The sequence below is a fragment of the Macrosteles quadrilineatus genome, unplaced genomic scaffold (assembly GCF_028750875.1).
Source record: "Macrosteles quadrilineatus isolate MER2022 unplaced genomic scaffold, UCM_ALF_1.0 Scaffold_8__2_contigs__length_117827958, whole genome shotgun sequence".
Taxonomy (NCBI): Eukaryota; Metazoa; Arthropoda; class Insecta; order Hemiptera; family Cicadellidae; genus Macrosteles; species Macrosteles quadrilineatus.
Window position 1 is genome coordinate 23,925,089 of NW_026542601.1, and position 18,312 is coordinate 23,943,400.

Genomic DNA, 18,312 nt, shown 5'->3' on the forward strand with positions numbered 1-18,312 from the left:
GTGTTTATGTACATTTTTTGTTAATACCACAAATACATGAACAGAGCTATAGTTTCCATAGTATAAAAATAACCACATTTCTAGTCTTACTACGAGTATTAAAATACTGTACTTGACAGAGTGCATTGCTTACAATAAAAGTCTGGGGACTTATAATGAATGATTGATCCTTCGAAGCTGTAATCGTTTTCCAATAATTTGTCTGTCCAAGCAAGGGTTTTCTTTCATTTGTACTTTTACAGCCTGTAGTTGTTTTAGAGAACCACGTTTTTCCAAGTCACTACATACATGATGTCTTTGAGCTCTAAGGAAATCTTTTACCGATACACGTTTAAATTCTGAATGATAGATGTATTTGAGATACCAAAAATTATAATATAATCACAACAATTTCCGACTGAAAAGTGGTTAAAACCTGTATGAAAAGTTTAATTTTATATATATTTTAATTTGAACTAAACATAAAGTTTAATTTTAGAAATAAAGGTCCCACCAACGCTCGGTGAACAATTATACTTTGTCGATAGTCCACATGACTAACTTTTTAAAAATCTAAATAGATAAATACGAGAAATCATTTTGTTGACAAGCTCTTTTTAGTCACCTACGTTGATCTTCACGAAAAATAAAAAATAAATTAAAAAACAAACAGGACTATCCCTAGGCCGGATATACATTTGCCATTTTATAAATCAAATGGCTAGCCGAAACATCCCAATAACTTACTAGCTTGGTAAGGTACGTACCTTCGTATAAGGAAACAAATGTGAGGAAAGAAATCTATAATAATATCCCTCCTTTAGACCAAACTTTTATTACGGTTTAAAGCAATATCAGGTCTAGAAGAGAAATATCTCCTTGCCTCTAAGAAAGCATTGTCGTTTTAGGTTTTGTTTCTATTTGCAGGATATTACGTTTGTATGGCTGGCATTGTTCCCTACTACTCATACGATTATAATGCAGAAAGAATGTCTGTTTTCATTAGACAACATTTTGTATTTATATAATCATACTTGCGTTATATTTAATATAAATCCATTAAAGATTGCCTCATTTCTATCTACGTATGAAAATGTGTGTTATACTAGTCAAAAGACATGATAACGAATTTCACAAATTACATGTAATAAGATTTACCTCGTTGTCCTACTTACCTTGCGTCAAGTTAAAAATTATTTGATACACTGAGAGATTTAAAAGTGAAAACGGTGGTAAAAGCTTTTCAAAGATTAAAAGAAACGATTATTTTTAAAATCCTAACCATTTATCTTTCTAAAATTAAATGTTTTGCATGTGTAAGTTTTAATAATAAAAATTTATTCAAAGCAAGTCCAAATCTTTGAACAGTTGAAATTAAAATAGTTTCTAAAACATTTAATTATTTAAATTATTGTATACGCGTATAAGTAAAGAATAAAAAATCACCTAAGTGAACAGTTGATATCGAGACTTACACTTGGTTATACATATCAACACCTGACTTGCTGATACAAGTTAAGACATTTTTTCTCGCATCGAACCGAATCTCTTGAGAGAAATCTTCGTATACTGCATTACACATCTTGCGTGAAAGCTTTTAACTTGAACTCACTCGAGAATTAAATAAACTTGAGCTGTAACCGCACTTGAATGTATGAGGCGTTTCGAAATGAGTGAATGTGTGAAATAATTAGTACCCTTAGAACTCCCAACACGAAGAATGTTTGAAACATCAAATTAAAGACGCTACAATTAATCGAAATTTAGAAATTTGGTTTTTTAGATGGAGCAAAATATGTTACTTATACAAAACGTGTATAAAAACTATGCATGTTTCAAACAAAATTTAAATTGCAATTAAATTAGAAACTATATACACCGTTATATCATTAATAGCAATCAAAACAATTAAATCCAAGCAAAAAAAAAATTATTATTCCTGTTGCTATCAAAAATTGAATATATTGTTAGTTTGCCAGTGGCATTATACCATTATCTTACTGGATATATATGGTGCGGTTTTGTTTAAACAGTAAAAGGGTAGTGGGTTCCTATATTTACAGACAATAACTACTGCTAAAAGTGACAACAATGCACGATTATAGTAACTAATAACTTGAATCATACTTTTAGCTATATTATCCAAATCAATAATTTGTGTTTGTTAACCTGTCAATTCAATTGCTTAAACAAGCTTTTCACACTAACCCCTGGTGTGCTTTACGGGAATACTGTACATAACAACAAATTTCTCATTTAGTGTCAGCTAGTTTATTAGTATTAGTTAGCTTATTTAAATAATATCATCCATTGGAAGTTACCTGATTTCTTTATAGAAAGAAGAATCGTTTTATTTCTTGAGAATTGTGTCAAATGTTTTTAGAGAGGAAGTCTTGGAAGACGAATATATCACTAATTACAGTTCTCTGTCAATGACGTAATAGAGCTGTCAACGTTGTAGTGACGTCATCATTTCCACAGTTTAACACGAATGGCAAAGATTATTACATTTGAAAAAAAGGGCAAGGGAAAATTCTTGTTGTGATTTAAGGGGGAATAAATGCGTAAATCGTCTCCTGTCTTCTTGTATTTATGAGCGAATTAGACCTCGAAAATATATGGAATCTTCTAAGTCACACCACTTTAACTTTATTTATAGCCCCTTTATTCTTGTATTCCTCACAACTTAAAAAAATCCTTTCAAAACCACTAACAAAGGGTAATTTAAACGCAAATAATATTTAAAATGCAAGGGTAGATATGTGAATGTTTCATGTATCTCCCAGCAGTCTATATTGGTAAAGTACATTTTAAATAACTATGTGAATCATGTTGTTATAAATGTAAAAAATCTAAATACTTGTATTTACTTAAAGTGTTCGTAAATGTATAGAATAGGGGTCTAAATTGTAAAAATGAACATAAATGTATGAGGTTTATTGATCATTATACAATATTTTTGCCATAAAAAATGAAACAAAAAAGATTAAAAATGTCACTATTTTATACAGAAAAAAACCGAAGCTGCTTTGGCGAACGTAAGCATTTTCAGGCAATTTCAATACGTTCATAATTCAAGACCCTTCGTGGCGTTTTCTCCCCATCAACTAAATATATTGAAATAATAGGTCTTCTTGGGGTATTATAGGATTATGTGCCTGGCAAGATCTGACTCACACAAACCTTATCCTCTTATACAGTGTTTGGCGAGCCCCTGTGCAAACACCTTCTGTCGGAAGTTTAACTCACTGTTATATTCTACCTATCTTACATTTCCAGAGATGGTTGGATAAATTAAATGAATATATCATTATTACAAGTCTACAACTTGGTTTTCTGCAGTAATATCTTGTTGAATGATTATGTTTTTCACCAGGGCTCTAAGTTATGGTACCGAATTCGCATACATCATAGACATGTACGAAGTTTTTCTTGCAATTAAACGTGGTAGAAAATTCAGTCAACACGTAAAAAAGAAATGACATCATAGAACACTGCTGTTGTCTAATACCAACCTTCCTTATTTAAGCTATAATGCTGGTAAGACTTAGCATGAGAATTAAATTTCTAATTTTATTCAGTTTCAAATAAACAGCTGCTACCTAATATTGATTGCAACCCTTTAGTTGTGGGTTAATTTTATTTCACTGAGTATATTTTATAGATGAAAATCTAGTTTTTACCATCAGAGAATTCAGTTTTAGTAGTAATATACAACACTGTATACATTTTATGTCTGTGTCAGTCAGAAGTCAGACAAGTGCAACGCACACAACTATTCACCAGTCAAAGATGACAGATAGACCGCAATAGTTACCCTGCATAACAATGTTGTACTGCACCCTTCACTGTCAAAGACCAGTAACTCAGTTGTCTAAAGAGAGATTGTTATATGGATAGTGATAAAGTAATAATAAGTTAAGGATTCTACATAGTATACCTTTGTTTATTCGTTGGTAAAATTAATTATATGACACAATTGCCTTCATTGTGTAAAAGGTGTCTGAGCTATATGGTTGGTGAGACTGATTATTCTTACCACTCTCGTCAGTTTAATTTAAAGTACAAGTTGTACAAATGTGGATTGGATCATTAATTATGTTTAACGTTTTATAAACTCAAACAAATATTATAGGTTAAATAACAATATTTGTCATTTAATACCCAACATCGAAACATTTCCCAGTCATGGACAATAAAGGAGTTAGAGAAAAAAAACACTCTTTGACATTCCTTTTTGCAAAATACCCCAAATTAAATAATTGGTCGGCATAGGAATTTTAGATAAATTGAGAAATGTATATGATGTACTTTATACATGACATATAAATGCCATGTTATCGAAATGTTATTTTTCTTATCCCATCTAAACCATCTTTTTTCAGAGCTGCTGGAGTTTTAGTTTTGTGTGAACTAATAAGAAACTAAAATAAAATTAGTTAATTAGTTATTTAATAATAGTTTTAAAATATTTTAAGTCATTTATTTTAAAACTATTTTTATTAAAGGGTGATATTTCCCATATCAATGAAAACACAATAGAAAGAAGTTATAAGAAATAGCTGGTGTTAATTTTGTTGTACAATTAATAAAGATTAGTTAAAATTCCAACGAATGGAGTAGTCCCTACAACTGTATTTGTTTTTTGTACTAAAACGTAAAAGAAACATAGCAAACAAAATATAGAACTTATTTCGTTACATTTACCATTAGCGAGGAAAATTATTTTTAAAAAATGTTCCAAAAATCCATCGAGTAATTGAAAATGTATAAGAAAACCCAGTAACCTTAATGCAAAATATAACCTTATTACAGTAAAAGCTCCAAAGGAAAGATCTCTGGTCAATTTATATTATTGGACCTTTTAAGGTAATCTAATATGGATAATGTATAGTGACTGGTTCTTTTATCCGCGTACTGTAGCATGCGTTAACAAGGTAGTGAAGTAAGTACAAATCCAAATTCAAATTGACTATAGCCTTGTTTACTAACAGATTTTTGATAGTTCCTCCAAACAACCGAAATGGAAATGGGAATTCATTCAATCCCAGATTGTTTTAGTCCAGTCAATAAAGGGATTGTAGAGGACATGGAGAGGGGGAATTTTTTTTTCTGCGGGAATGTGTTCGGGGTAGTTAGAAGATAAAAATACCAAAAGTCCCCGCCCCTGGCCCTGCTGCTTCAGCGGGGGGAGGGGGGGAAAGACCCCATTTTTTAGTTTTTTACTTCTACACTGAAAACCAAGCATCGTACGGAAAAAATGTAAATTATAAAAAGAAAGATGATAAAATTATCTACAAGAATGGTCATATTCATTTCTTCCGTATATGCATTGGTTTAAAAGATATTCTCAAAATAATATAAAAATTCTTAAAAAAATTGATTTTTCATGCGTTTTTTGTCAAATAAGTTTATATAATCCATTAGCCTGTTGTTTTTTCACATCAATCAGGATAGAAAACAGGTTTTTTAACACTAACCTATATAATATAATATATCAATCGTATATATTGTGTTAAAATAGTTTATATAAATTTAAATAAGTTATGTATATTTGTCATGGAAACAAGTAATTTTGGCATAATTATTACTCTAAAAATTAAAAAGATTATAGTTGTAGCTATATTTGTCCAGGTTTATTCATATCAATTACCGAAACCAAGACTTAATACTATTGTTCATGGTCTCTCCATAATCCAATTCTAGTTAATTAGACTCAATATCTGCTATCGATGTGAGAGTGCAGTGTATATATTCTTCATCATCCTCATTTATCAGAATTGACATTCTATTTAAACGGCCCCTTAGCAGTTCTGGCATAACGGCCAACGAGGAACATTTAATGGACATTTCATTGCGTGTACATCTTTCATTGCTACAATCTTTAGTATATTTGCAAAAAACAAGACCAATATTTCTCGTGGGTTAGGTGGTTCATTGGTTAAAACTGGGAATAGATTACCTTTTTTGCGCTCCCAATCCCACATTTATGAGGTTAGTTGGTTTTCCAAACAGAGTTGTCCTTGATTAAATGATACAAATAATGAAATATCAAATATTTCTAAACTGACAGCAATGTTTGAAAATCACCCACTCTTCCCTGAAACTCAAGACATCATGTCAATAGCATCTGGGGTTGTAGGAGATGAATCCGTTAACTGTTACGATGCTGTATTACGTAGTCTGCGAGTAATTAATCAAATTGTAATCATTTGCAGTCATCAGGCTGTCACGGGGAAATATGGCTCTCCCTTTGTCCTCTGTGAGTTCAACCATCGATATCAATGATTAAAACGTTGCAGCAAAACCTTTAATTCTGTTTCAAAGGATTTGTATAAGTTAAAAAAGGTTATCAAGATTTAAAGGATTGTTAACGATTTGAACTTGCTAAATTTCCCTTTATTTAATGATAGTGGTATGAGTAAAGACCAAAAATGCCTGCACTGTTCAAGTTCTTTTTAACCAACCAACAACGGTTTTAACGACTTTTAATTTGGTTATCGATGGGCTATTTCTCACGCATAAGGTTATATGGCAAAGGGGATCTTCAATGTCTGCGATATGTGATTGATACGTGAGGTACGTGGATACCTATAAAACAGCATGAAGATGGCAGACCAAGAAAGACGCTACAGATTGAAAAAATCAGTTAAAAATTAAATGAAATTAAAAATGAAAAAAAATGAAAAAATTTCTGGGGGGAGCCTCCGGTGATTAACCCCCCCCCCCCCGGAAAAATGTGGAATTTAAAGCACAATTTAACGTACTTGATATGCAAACGTATACAAACGTATTTTGATATGCATTTGAGCTCTAAAATATCTTCAAGCTAATAGTATTTATGTTAGCTAATAAAATATTTCGGAGAGGATAGACCCCCCCCCCCCAAGGGACCGTCACTGGTCAGTAGATATTCATTTGAACATAGACACCAAAATTATAGTAACCAGGAACAGTTAATCCCTTAACCAAGTATTTTGCAAATGTACTAAAGATTATAACAGTGCCAGATGTGCAATTTGTGCATGCAAGAAAATGTCCAATAATTGTTCTCTGTTATGCCAGAACTGCTAAGGGAACTTTTTACATGAAATGGCCATTCTGATGAATGAGGAAGATGAAGAATATATAGGCCTACACCGAATTCTCACTGGATGGAGATGTCTTAGATGGTGGTTTTCAGTTCCAGATGGCACCAGTTATTGGGACAGAAGTCGGACCCTCTCGTCCCAAGTGAGCCAGACCATGAACAATAGTATTAAGTCTTAGTTTCGGTAATTGATATGAATAAACCTGGACAAATATAGCTACAACTATAATCTTTTTAATTTTTAGAGTAATAATTATGCCAAAATTACTTGTTTCCATGACAAATATACATAACTTATTTAAATTTATATAAACTATTTTAACACAATATATACGATTGATATATTATATTATATAGGTTAGTGTTAAAAAACCTGTTTTCTATCCTGATTGATGTGAAAAAACAACAGGCTAATGGATTATATAAACTTATTTGACAAAAAACGCATGAAAAATCAATTTTTTTAAGAATTTTTATATTATTTTGAGAATATCTTTTAAACCAATGCATATACGGAAGAAATGAATATGACCATTCTTGTAGAGAATTTCATCATCTTTCTTTTTATAATTTAAATTTTTTCCGTACGATGCACGGTTTTCAGCGTAGAAGTAAAAAACTAAAAAATGGGGTCTTTCCCCCCCTCCCACCGCTGAAGCAGCAGGGCCAGGGGCAGGGACTTTTGGTATTTTTATCTTCTAACTATCCCGAACACATTCCCGCAGAAAAAAAATTTCCCCCTCTCCATGTCCTCTACACCCCCCTTTTGAGCATTCATTGACTGGACTATTGTCAGACTAATTTTGAAATAGAAAGAAGCTGTATAATATTACTTGATAATTAACAATACATCTATTGTACTTGAATACCATAACCAACAGCTAATCATTGAGTAGTGTTGCATGTACTATTATTATCATTATTCCGTACAGAAGTTATTGTTGACGATAGCTGATGCCAAAGAAAATAATTGTTTCTCAAGTTCTAATTTGGAACAAGGGAAAACTATTTGCAGATTTGTCCTTGCTATGATTACTTTACCTTGCTTTCAATCAGTTCTCAATTTGGCCACTACATACGCTAGTATGCCTTTAACAATTGTTTTAATCGTTTTTCTGTTTAGCTATCTAAGTATACAAAATTACTTATACCGGTATGCTTCATTTTCTGTGTTTCTGCATAGTTTTAGTTTTTAGAAACTTACTTACTCTTATGTTTGCTCTGCCTAAGACGAAAATCAGGTTTTCTTTTGTTCGGCTTTCCCTCATTATAAAACATGAGAGCGCACTGGAAAATTCCATTTTCGGTAATTGTAATAAAATATAATATTGCAAACTAAGCCAATTATTTTACGAGATCTGTGATTATTATGATTATTGTATCATTAAAACACAAACAATGGGTTTCGTCGGTCTCATCTAAAACGCAATTCGAGTGATTATATTGAATTGCTATCTCATGTCAAATTAAATATCTAACTAAATTTTTTAATTTAAGGCATACACTTTGTGACTTGTCATCGCAAGTAATTATAATAAACAGTATTGTATTACGCAGTTTAAAATGTAATAAACAATTTATTTTGATTTATTTATAAACAATTTATTACTTAAATTCCATTACCGTATTTCAATTCAATCAGATTTTTGAATCATGTATTGGCAAAATATATCTTTTGTGACTAGCCTTGACTATTTAAAATACATGTTTATTGTGTTCCTGTAGAAAATGATAAGGTAAACCCCACTTTAATGGCAGAATGGTGGAATATTTTTGTAAGTTTTCACAAAACAAAGTCGTAAAAGAACAATTGAAAAAACTCAGGCTTGGACCAACAAATTATTGGAAAAAGATTAGAGTTTTGAAGGATCAATCATTCATTATAAGTCCCCAGCCTTCTCTGGCAAGACATTCAGTCTGTCAAGTAACTTAATATTATGACTAAAAGTAGGCCTACCATTACTGAAAAAATAATAATAAGTGAGTTTTATAATTTTGCATTGATTTAGTTTTAATTGCGTTTTATGTATTGGTCTCAGAAACCTTATGTTTTAAAATCACAAAAATATATTATTATTTTTCATTTAAGTACTAAAGAAACTAGATTTAATGATAATTATTCATTAAATAATGGTTTATTAATCTGTTGACAGCCTGTTAGCTACATGTACGATTAGATAAACTGATTCCAACAAAGTTTAACTCATTAACACATTCTCACCTGCGTCGCTCGTTAGGTTGCTGTTATCTTCACTTGTACTACTTTATCAACTTTGGCTACACAAGTCAATTTCAGCCCTGTGTGGTTGTGTGCGAGCTATGTAAGTCTTAAAATATACAAACGGCTAAACAAAGAGTAGACCTAGCCTTTGTGTGTTTCTTTGTATCTAGAAGAGTAAAATTTTAAAATACGGATTGTTTTTTTTTTTTTTTTTTTTTTGCTTAAATCACTAGAACTTAGGAAACTAGACCTAGACTTACAATATAGGCAAGCAACTATCGTAGACTTGTTGAAAGTAACCCTTTTTAGATTCAGATGAATTTTCTTAATCCTGAAATGAATGAAATGGCAGTTGTAGGTAAGTTTGTTCTTGTAATACCTATTTACAGAGCTTAAAGAGTTTCTCATTGACTTTTTATAGTGTAGGTCACTTCCATTTGTATATGTCAGCTAAAAACAATAAAATGTTTCTATCTTATTTTTAGAAAATCTTATTTGATTATGTTTACATTGTTATATATTTTTAGGTTCCCAGTTGTTTAACTGTTATTTTCCATAGTAAAAAAACATGCTATATTTTAAACGGAAACTAAAACTATAAAACATTCAACTTAAGTAAGATATCAATTATTGAGTTATGTATTCGTCAGTATTTGATGTTTTTTACTTAAAAAAACTACACTAAATTGGAGATTACTTAAATACCTAACTAAAACGCTGAAAAATAGCTATTAATTAAATATTAACGTAAAAATCGTTGTTTGAATAACCAAACAAACATTTTATTGATTAAAAACTAACTTTATTTAATGGAATCCATTGAGATGAGTCTCAGTTGTCGGTAAACATCTCGCACTCTTTCATTCTGGCGAAGGCTAAGATAAAGAAAGTATTTGCATATTTTAGCAATCCAACAACAGAAGGCGCTCAGGTTATCCATCCAATATCTTTGCCTCGATTATTTGATTTTTCAATCATAAGAAAAGTCCATTTAAATTATCATCCGTTAAATAATCAAACTTTTTCATCTAATTCTAGGGTTTAAATTAAAAGGGTGAATCCAAGATTAAAATTGAATTGAAACTTGTTGTTTCACGCAGCTGATGCTTATAAAATCAATTGTTGGTTTAAATTAAAAATATTTAAACATTTTAAAAGTGCATATTGTATTTTTGAATTAGTTCAAAGTATGAATCTTGTTTCAGTAATGTACATAATTCCTCTATATTTTTTTGATAAGTCACAGAGGATGCCCTTTTTTAACTGGAGCCTGTTTTATAACCATACAGATATTGATGGCGAAAAAATACAAGTTAAGAGTAAGAAAATACTTATTAATATGAATGTTTTTATAACAAAACTATAGTTCATAATAAAACTAATTATTGAACATTGAAAATAAATTTAAATCATTAATCGACGTTTGTTTGTTTGTTCGATCTTAATAAGGAAAAACTCTTGGCTCCTAATTTTCCAGACCAAGTAAGAGGTCACCTTAATATGTTAATCCGATTTTTGCCTGTACCTATGCCTTTCATAAAAAAAAAAACTAACGTAAATAATATGTTATATTGTTTAAAGATTTACTAATATTTTGTATGTAAGTGATATTAGAAATTAATATAAAAAAATTAGAATTATAAAAATCAAAATATTTTTTTTTAATTTATAATTTGTATTTGTAAATAAGATTTACTTGTAATGAAACTAAATTTATATTTTACAAAATGTATGACTAAAATCGTTAGAATTTTGTACAAAATAAACCACGGAATAGAAAAGAAAAATGTGTTTGATGAACAAAATATGTAAATGAAAGGTATTTAAAGTTCTGATTTATAAGAATTATATTAAAATTATTTAATTTCTGATCTAATGATCCTTTGGTAACTATGCACTGAAATTTATGCAGAACTGTAAAACAATATTGCATTTATAAATTTTTCGAAGTCCAGTACAAATAATATTTTCTGTAGAATGATCTGACGCGTATCTGAAAACGCTTGACGTTGTAATATAATTGACAATACATACACTGTAAATAGATATAAAACAATATATAAGAAATAATTATTGTACAGTTTGCATTATAGTTGTACCTCGTGTTGAACAACCATATCAGCTGTTCGTGTATCCCCAGCAGTGACGTCATGTTACAACAATGACATCACAACAACACGCATAGGATAGCGGCAACATTGTCCTGCTGTGCTCTAGGCTACATCTGCAGTGGTTACGATACAGTTTTTACACAACATATGATTTTAAATGGATTTTTTGGTACATGATATTCAAGAATTTTTGCTCCTCAAAATAACAAAACAGTTTGTATTCCTAACTAATATACTTAAAAAAACCGAAATCATATCTTCATATCATACCTTTAGTTGTTTTCCGAAATCACGAAATGTGTTACATTAATAAGATTTTTGTTTAAACCATGTTAAATTGATTAAACAGGATACTGAATCGAACAATTGTTTAAAAAACTATGTTTTATACCATAAATATATACATTTTAAACATTTTAAATTTAATTCATAAGATGAGCCAACAAAGGACTAGATAATTGTTACTTGAATGACATGTTTGACATAGTTGGCCTATAAAAACTAGGTGTCTATGGTCCGAGTGGATAATATTATTCATAATACTTCGTATGAGGGATGATGTTTGTGGATAAACAGTAAAGATCATAAATCACCTGAATGTCAGACCAAACTCTGGCAAACATTCCTAGCTGGTTCATGTTGATGCTTTATACCGACCAATCACAATGTTTCATTATATTTTAAAAGTATTTTGACAACCAATAACGCATAGTAGGAAAACCAAACATATTTACTTCTAAGACAAACTTTTTCGCTTTCCTTAATTTTTATCATCCCAAATACGGCTATGCTGTTTTTAACACGTTAAACTGTTAACAAGATTTGCACTAATTAATTAGATTACCCAATAATATAACATAACTAATAACTATAATAACTGTAAGTTTGCAGGAGCAAACTTCGTCCTACTTTCTAGCTGCATTATCTCACACGAGCTGTAAATTTTACTTGAAAATTAAAATTCATGTTAAAGATTGTATTACCATGTTACTATTTTAGTTACCTTACCACTTATATCATACAGTAAAATGAAGCGAGATTGATCTAGTGATGTTATCTAGTGTTTACGTGCTAGGGTTCAAATCCCGCCAATCACGAAGGACAATCTGATAGGTGATTATTCCATGACCCAAAGACCTTACGTAACATCAACATGATAGAAAGATATTAAAGAAATTTCTATATGTGAGGTGTGTGTTCTATATGTGAGGAATATATGAGTTAAGGAGAACTATATATATATATTGGAGATCACCCTAAAAAAATCAATAAAAGGATTTAGTGCATCAGAAAAAACTTAAAAGCAAGAAGCGTCGTTTTTAAAATGTTCTTTTCTCGAAAAAAAATATACAGTTTGGAATTTTCTTTTTGGTTTAAATTTACATTTGATTTTACCTAATAATATAACATGTGGTGTACGTCATCAGTGTTAAAGCCGATATCTACACTGGTTTGATTTTGAGCCTATAACGTCACAACAGCTAGCGCCGCTCTAGACGCAATAAGCTAAATACACCAAAGCATCGACTGTGGTGATTTTATTGGACCTAAACTGTGTGATCCCACTAGAGCCGATATCCAAGCCAATATACAAACGCGCAAACTCCATATGATGTTCGTCTATTCCATTATGTACGTAATGAGATTTGTTTTGTAATACCTTTCCCACCATACAGAACGCATGATTTGGAATTCTATTAGTATGTTTAATTGTAAGCCCAAAATTAATCGTAAGGAGAGTCATTTGTCAGTTCCGCTCATGTCTAAGACAGCGGTCATAAATTAGGCTCGCATATCCATTGTGTTGTATACAATATCTAGGCACTTGATTATACATAGTCCTTCCCACAAACACCTTTGTGTAAAGAAAAGTATCATTATGTCAATGTCATACACGATGCATGTTTGAATTATGTTTTTAATTGGTAACATCGGAGTTATCATTATAATAGTTAATGATAACTCCGATAGTTATATTCTAACTTGTATAATTGATGTTATATAAATGATTTAAATAATGCAATGATATAATTAAGTGAAAACGTAATTTGATATGGTTGACGAAAACAGTCCTCCATTGAGCTTTATGTGTTGATTTCGCTAGTTTAGATATTGATTTAGGAAACATGAACCATTCTTTGAGCTAAGCTATAGTTTGGTGTTTTTAATACACACGATTATGAATTATAAGCATAGTATGTTGAGGAATAAACAAAACTGCATATAATTTCCATGATATTTTAAACAATAAGAAATCAATGTTATCACAAATTGATTACCGAAGTCTTGGATATGCTTTTTTTAAGACTTAACTTTTTTTTATTTCCTAATCAATACAGAATGTGATTCCAGGCATGTATTAGATCACACTATACTAAATGTATAAGGGCCGCTTTCCCCAAATCAAGTTTAACTTAATCTCGGTTAACTTAAATCGGCGGGTTAAACTTAGGATGGCTTTCCCCACTATTTTGTCATGGCAGTTTAGTTTAACCTAGCTTTTCTTTGCAAGCAACAATGTTGGCAACACTGTTATGCAATTTTGTCTGCAATATTATCTGTTTAACTCCCCACTACGACATTTTATCTGTCATTAATTTTTCTCGTGTTTTGGTTTATTTGTATGAAGTTTCGTGTCATTGTCTCCAATTGTTGACATTAAAAAGAAACATTTTTATTTGCAGGCTGATAAATTGTACTGATGCTTATTTATAAAATGAAATGGGAAAATAAAATGTTGGGAAAGACGCAAAATTAATGTTTGTGGATTAAAAACTAGAGCCTATCCTTTTGTAAATGGCAGGCCTAGGCTACTCAGCATTAGACACGTTCGATCAATGTTTCTAAATTAAATTTTAATTTTAGGCCTACTACAGTAGTTGTTAATTTACACATGATAATAGGCTAGTGGTTAGGCTCGAATGTTAACTAATATTTACTTTTGTGTAATGTAGGACTCTGTGTTAAAATAAAATCTAACCAAAAGGCTTCTTATGAGCAAACTTACCAACCACTGTTGCGTTGCTGTGGACAAGGTATCCTATCGATTATACACAACTACGATACTACCTACCGAAAATATAATAATTTAGGCCTACTCTACGCATTTAAAAACCTTAAAACCATTACTGTATATCTGTAGCCTTATATCTTTTAAATTTGAAATAGTCATGAATTAATTGTCTACATGGGTTCTGGTTTGCTATTTCTTAATTTATTTCCAGTTCAGTTTATTTTAGGTTATGTTTGTCAAACAAGGATATTTGTCATTGCCGTCTGCCGAACGTAACTAGTCAGCCAAGAGCCAATCAAAATCAAGCTATTCTTCTTCTCTTCTGGTTTAACCCATGAATCGCCAGTTAAACCAGCCCCACCCGGAGGGTTAACTTAAACCTAGTTTAAACGGAAAAATTATTTTGGGGAAAGTGGATCTGAGGTTAAACTAGAGTTTAAACCACGATCAGAGTTAAACTTGATTTGGGGAAAGCGGCCCTAAGTGGTATAAGCACAGGAATAAGACTAAATGTAATTTTAAATTTTGTACAGAGTATCTCAACCACAATGATCCGTGCAAAGTTCACCGTTCAAATATCTTGACCTACTTCTCCATCTCAGTTCGCCAGAATATTAAAATGCTATTCTTTATCTTAGGTTTTTCACAAAGAAAGGGTGACGACTTGTGAAGGCTCATTCAGAATAACTTAAGAGTTTTCCAATAATTTTAAAAAGTTGGAATACAAAATTTGTTATAACATTTTATAAATATTATTTTTACTAGTAGATTTTAATTGTGGAAGTTAATGCTTATTGGTATTTTTAACTCGTTTTCCCGCGATATTCATTTAATAAATTAAAATACGAATACCGTTTTTAAAAAAAACTAGACATGTTTCAAGTTATATATAATTATAAAGTATTATATAAGAAACTGGAGTTAATTAAACCCCGTGAAATGCAGTATAACGCGTTACTACAATATTCTAAACTTAAGAGATATTTTACAAATTTAATTGGCATAAGGTTAAGGAATACATTTTCATCAAGGGGAGTGAGCTAGTCTAGTGGTCAGAGCGTGGAACTTTGGTTCGAGAGGCCCCGGTTTAAATCCCAATAAATCGCCAATGGATTTGACCAAGTGATAATGCCACAACCACTAGGTCCAGCCCGAAGTAATGTGAAAAACAATTCCGGGCTAGTGCCTAGCGTCCTAGGAAAAAAGTTAAAAAATAATCCTTTTTATCAGGATGCACTCAAATAACACTTTTAGGACAGTTTGAAACATTTTGCTTTAGTGGAAAATCGCAAAAACTTGGGCAATGGAGTTTAGAGTAAACTGAACCATAAAGTGGTTTAAAGCAAAATTGCTCAAAAGTATGAAGTTGTTCAATAATCCAGCTGAAACTGTTAAATTGGTACAGTAGTTCAAATCATATGCTTGTACTAAAGAAAACTATTTTAAGCACACTTGCAGTAAAGATTGTAATGATAGTGAAAATATATGTATTTAAAACGTATTATTAATGACAAGTAGCTATCACAACTAATCATAACAATACAATTTTAAGATGATAAACATAATGTACTTTTATTAAATTTACATAATGAAATGCTTCTACAGTTTACAAAGAGAATGTATTGTACATTTACTATCGGAAACCTATTTGCCAGGATTAAAGGAAAGTATTCAAAAGGAAATCGGAACTTCTCTTTGTTGTCAGATCCCAAAAATATGCAAATGGTTTCTTTACCTTACCTTCTGTAGAAATAAAAGATTTTTCTTTGTTATAGGTAAGATAGTTTAAGGCTCGTGTACTACGTTCGTGTAGATTCGTGTAGTTTGATATTTGAAAAATTGGAAACCAGCAAGTGAAATTTAATACATTGAATCATTGAAAGAAGTACCGGCCGTATTTAGGCCTAAAATTCGTCTTTGTTATCTAATTTATAAGTTTTAAAATAGAAAATATCTTCACTTTTATACATTGTTAATGATCCAAACAAATACATATATGATGTTCACACTAAAGCTGTAAAGGTGCAGCTTAAGCCGGAGATAATTTCTGATTTCTAAAAAGGGTCCTATCTACTTTATGACAAAGACATTACTTTAATTATGTCAACTGTTAATTATGTTTAACTAATAAATTTGTATCATAACATTGAAGAGAATAGCTTAGTTAGAATATAATATAGATTTGGGAATTGGCTGATAAAGAAACAGGTCTGCCAAGCGAGCAGCTTACACCTAAAGAAATAACTTGAAAATTTCGACCCTCACGACTCTTAAGCATAGGATAATGAACTTTTCACCGGACTTCTTTGTTTCTGTAATCGATCCATCAAGAAAACAAAATGATAAGACTTGTAGGTCTTAAGAACTGTACTAGTATTTTGAATAAGCCCTTAAGCAAAAAGCTATAAAAAATATCTCCATAAGCCCACAACACTTATTTAGTTATGAAGCGTCAATAATCAAAAATGCATGAATTCGTAAAAGAGTTAAATTAATTGTATTTAATATGTATTTTAAACGTATACACCTATCAGATGTTTAAGACCCATGTTCGTGTTTATTTTCATGTTGTGTTGAGACCACAAATGTGTTTACAGAGGAATGTTTGCCAAGTCTGGTTTGACATTTGGGTGATTTATGATCTTAGTTGGTTCTTCTTTACAGTAGACGATATTTACCAGAGAAAAACCATGAGAAATTCTTCAGCATAGTCATATTTTCGTACTTTTCTACTCTAATGTCCTGCCATTATATTTGATATTTGATTCATGAATAAACCTATACGAAAAAGAGATAAAATTATTTCAATCATTAACAATTCACTAACTGATTTCTATAACTATAGGAGACTAGGATTTGTCACACTTGAAAAGCATAATAATTATGGCAACTAGGCTACTTATAAGATTTTTGAAATATTATTGAGTCTATATTGAAATTTAGCTGTGAAATATGAAAATAAGTTGGCTTAATACAGTATAGAGTCAATTAGTGTCTATAAATTGAGCAGTTAATAAACATATACCATCTTAATAGCCATAATTTAAATATTTTACTAAATTGAAAGTGTTGTATAAGATTTTTAAGGTCGTGTTATAAAAATACAGTATAACATAGAAAAATAGTTTTATTGTTGAATGGTATAGGGAAAGCAATCAAAAGGTTGCCAGTCAGATCCTGAGAAAAGTTTCTAGCTCTTAGATTGTATGAAACTAAACCCAAGAAAGAATCGTCGGTAAAATCAGCTGATCGTGATCAGTAACAAAGCTACACAGATCATCTGACTCCATTCACCTCAAAGTGCGCACCTTGATTTTATCGATGGATTTACGTTGCTGCTTTTAAGTATTCATGATAATAATTGTAATTATAATTTTTCAGATTTTTATGTAACAACCTCATTCATCATGACCTTTTTCCAACCATGTAATAAACTTGTGAATTACATTTAATTGCATCACAAATTTTAAACTTATTTTTGCATTTATTTGTTTCAGGGATTGATTTGGATGTGAACCTGTAAGGTAATGTAAACTTTTTGACTATATGTGAGTAACATAAGATTATTAAATTGCTATTATGAAACCTATTTTAACATCCAAGGAAATATTATCTTAAGTTCGTTCAAAATTGCATCAATGATATAGTCCTGATACAGCATTATGCTTTTGTAAAGAAATTTTGCTTTTGTTAAATGTTAAGAAGCTTTGAAGCATATTTAGTGAACATCGATGTTTAGGTATTTTCTAGATTACATGTATAAATATACAAGAACCATGGCTACCAGAATACCATTAGAAACAAACACTTAACATAAAAAATAAACTCTAGTATTACAGAGTACTAACATAAAATCTTTTAAAGGTTAACTAAGCTAAAGATAATTTGATAGTATAGT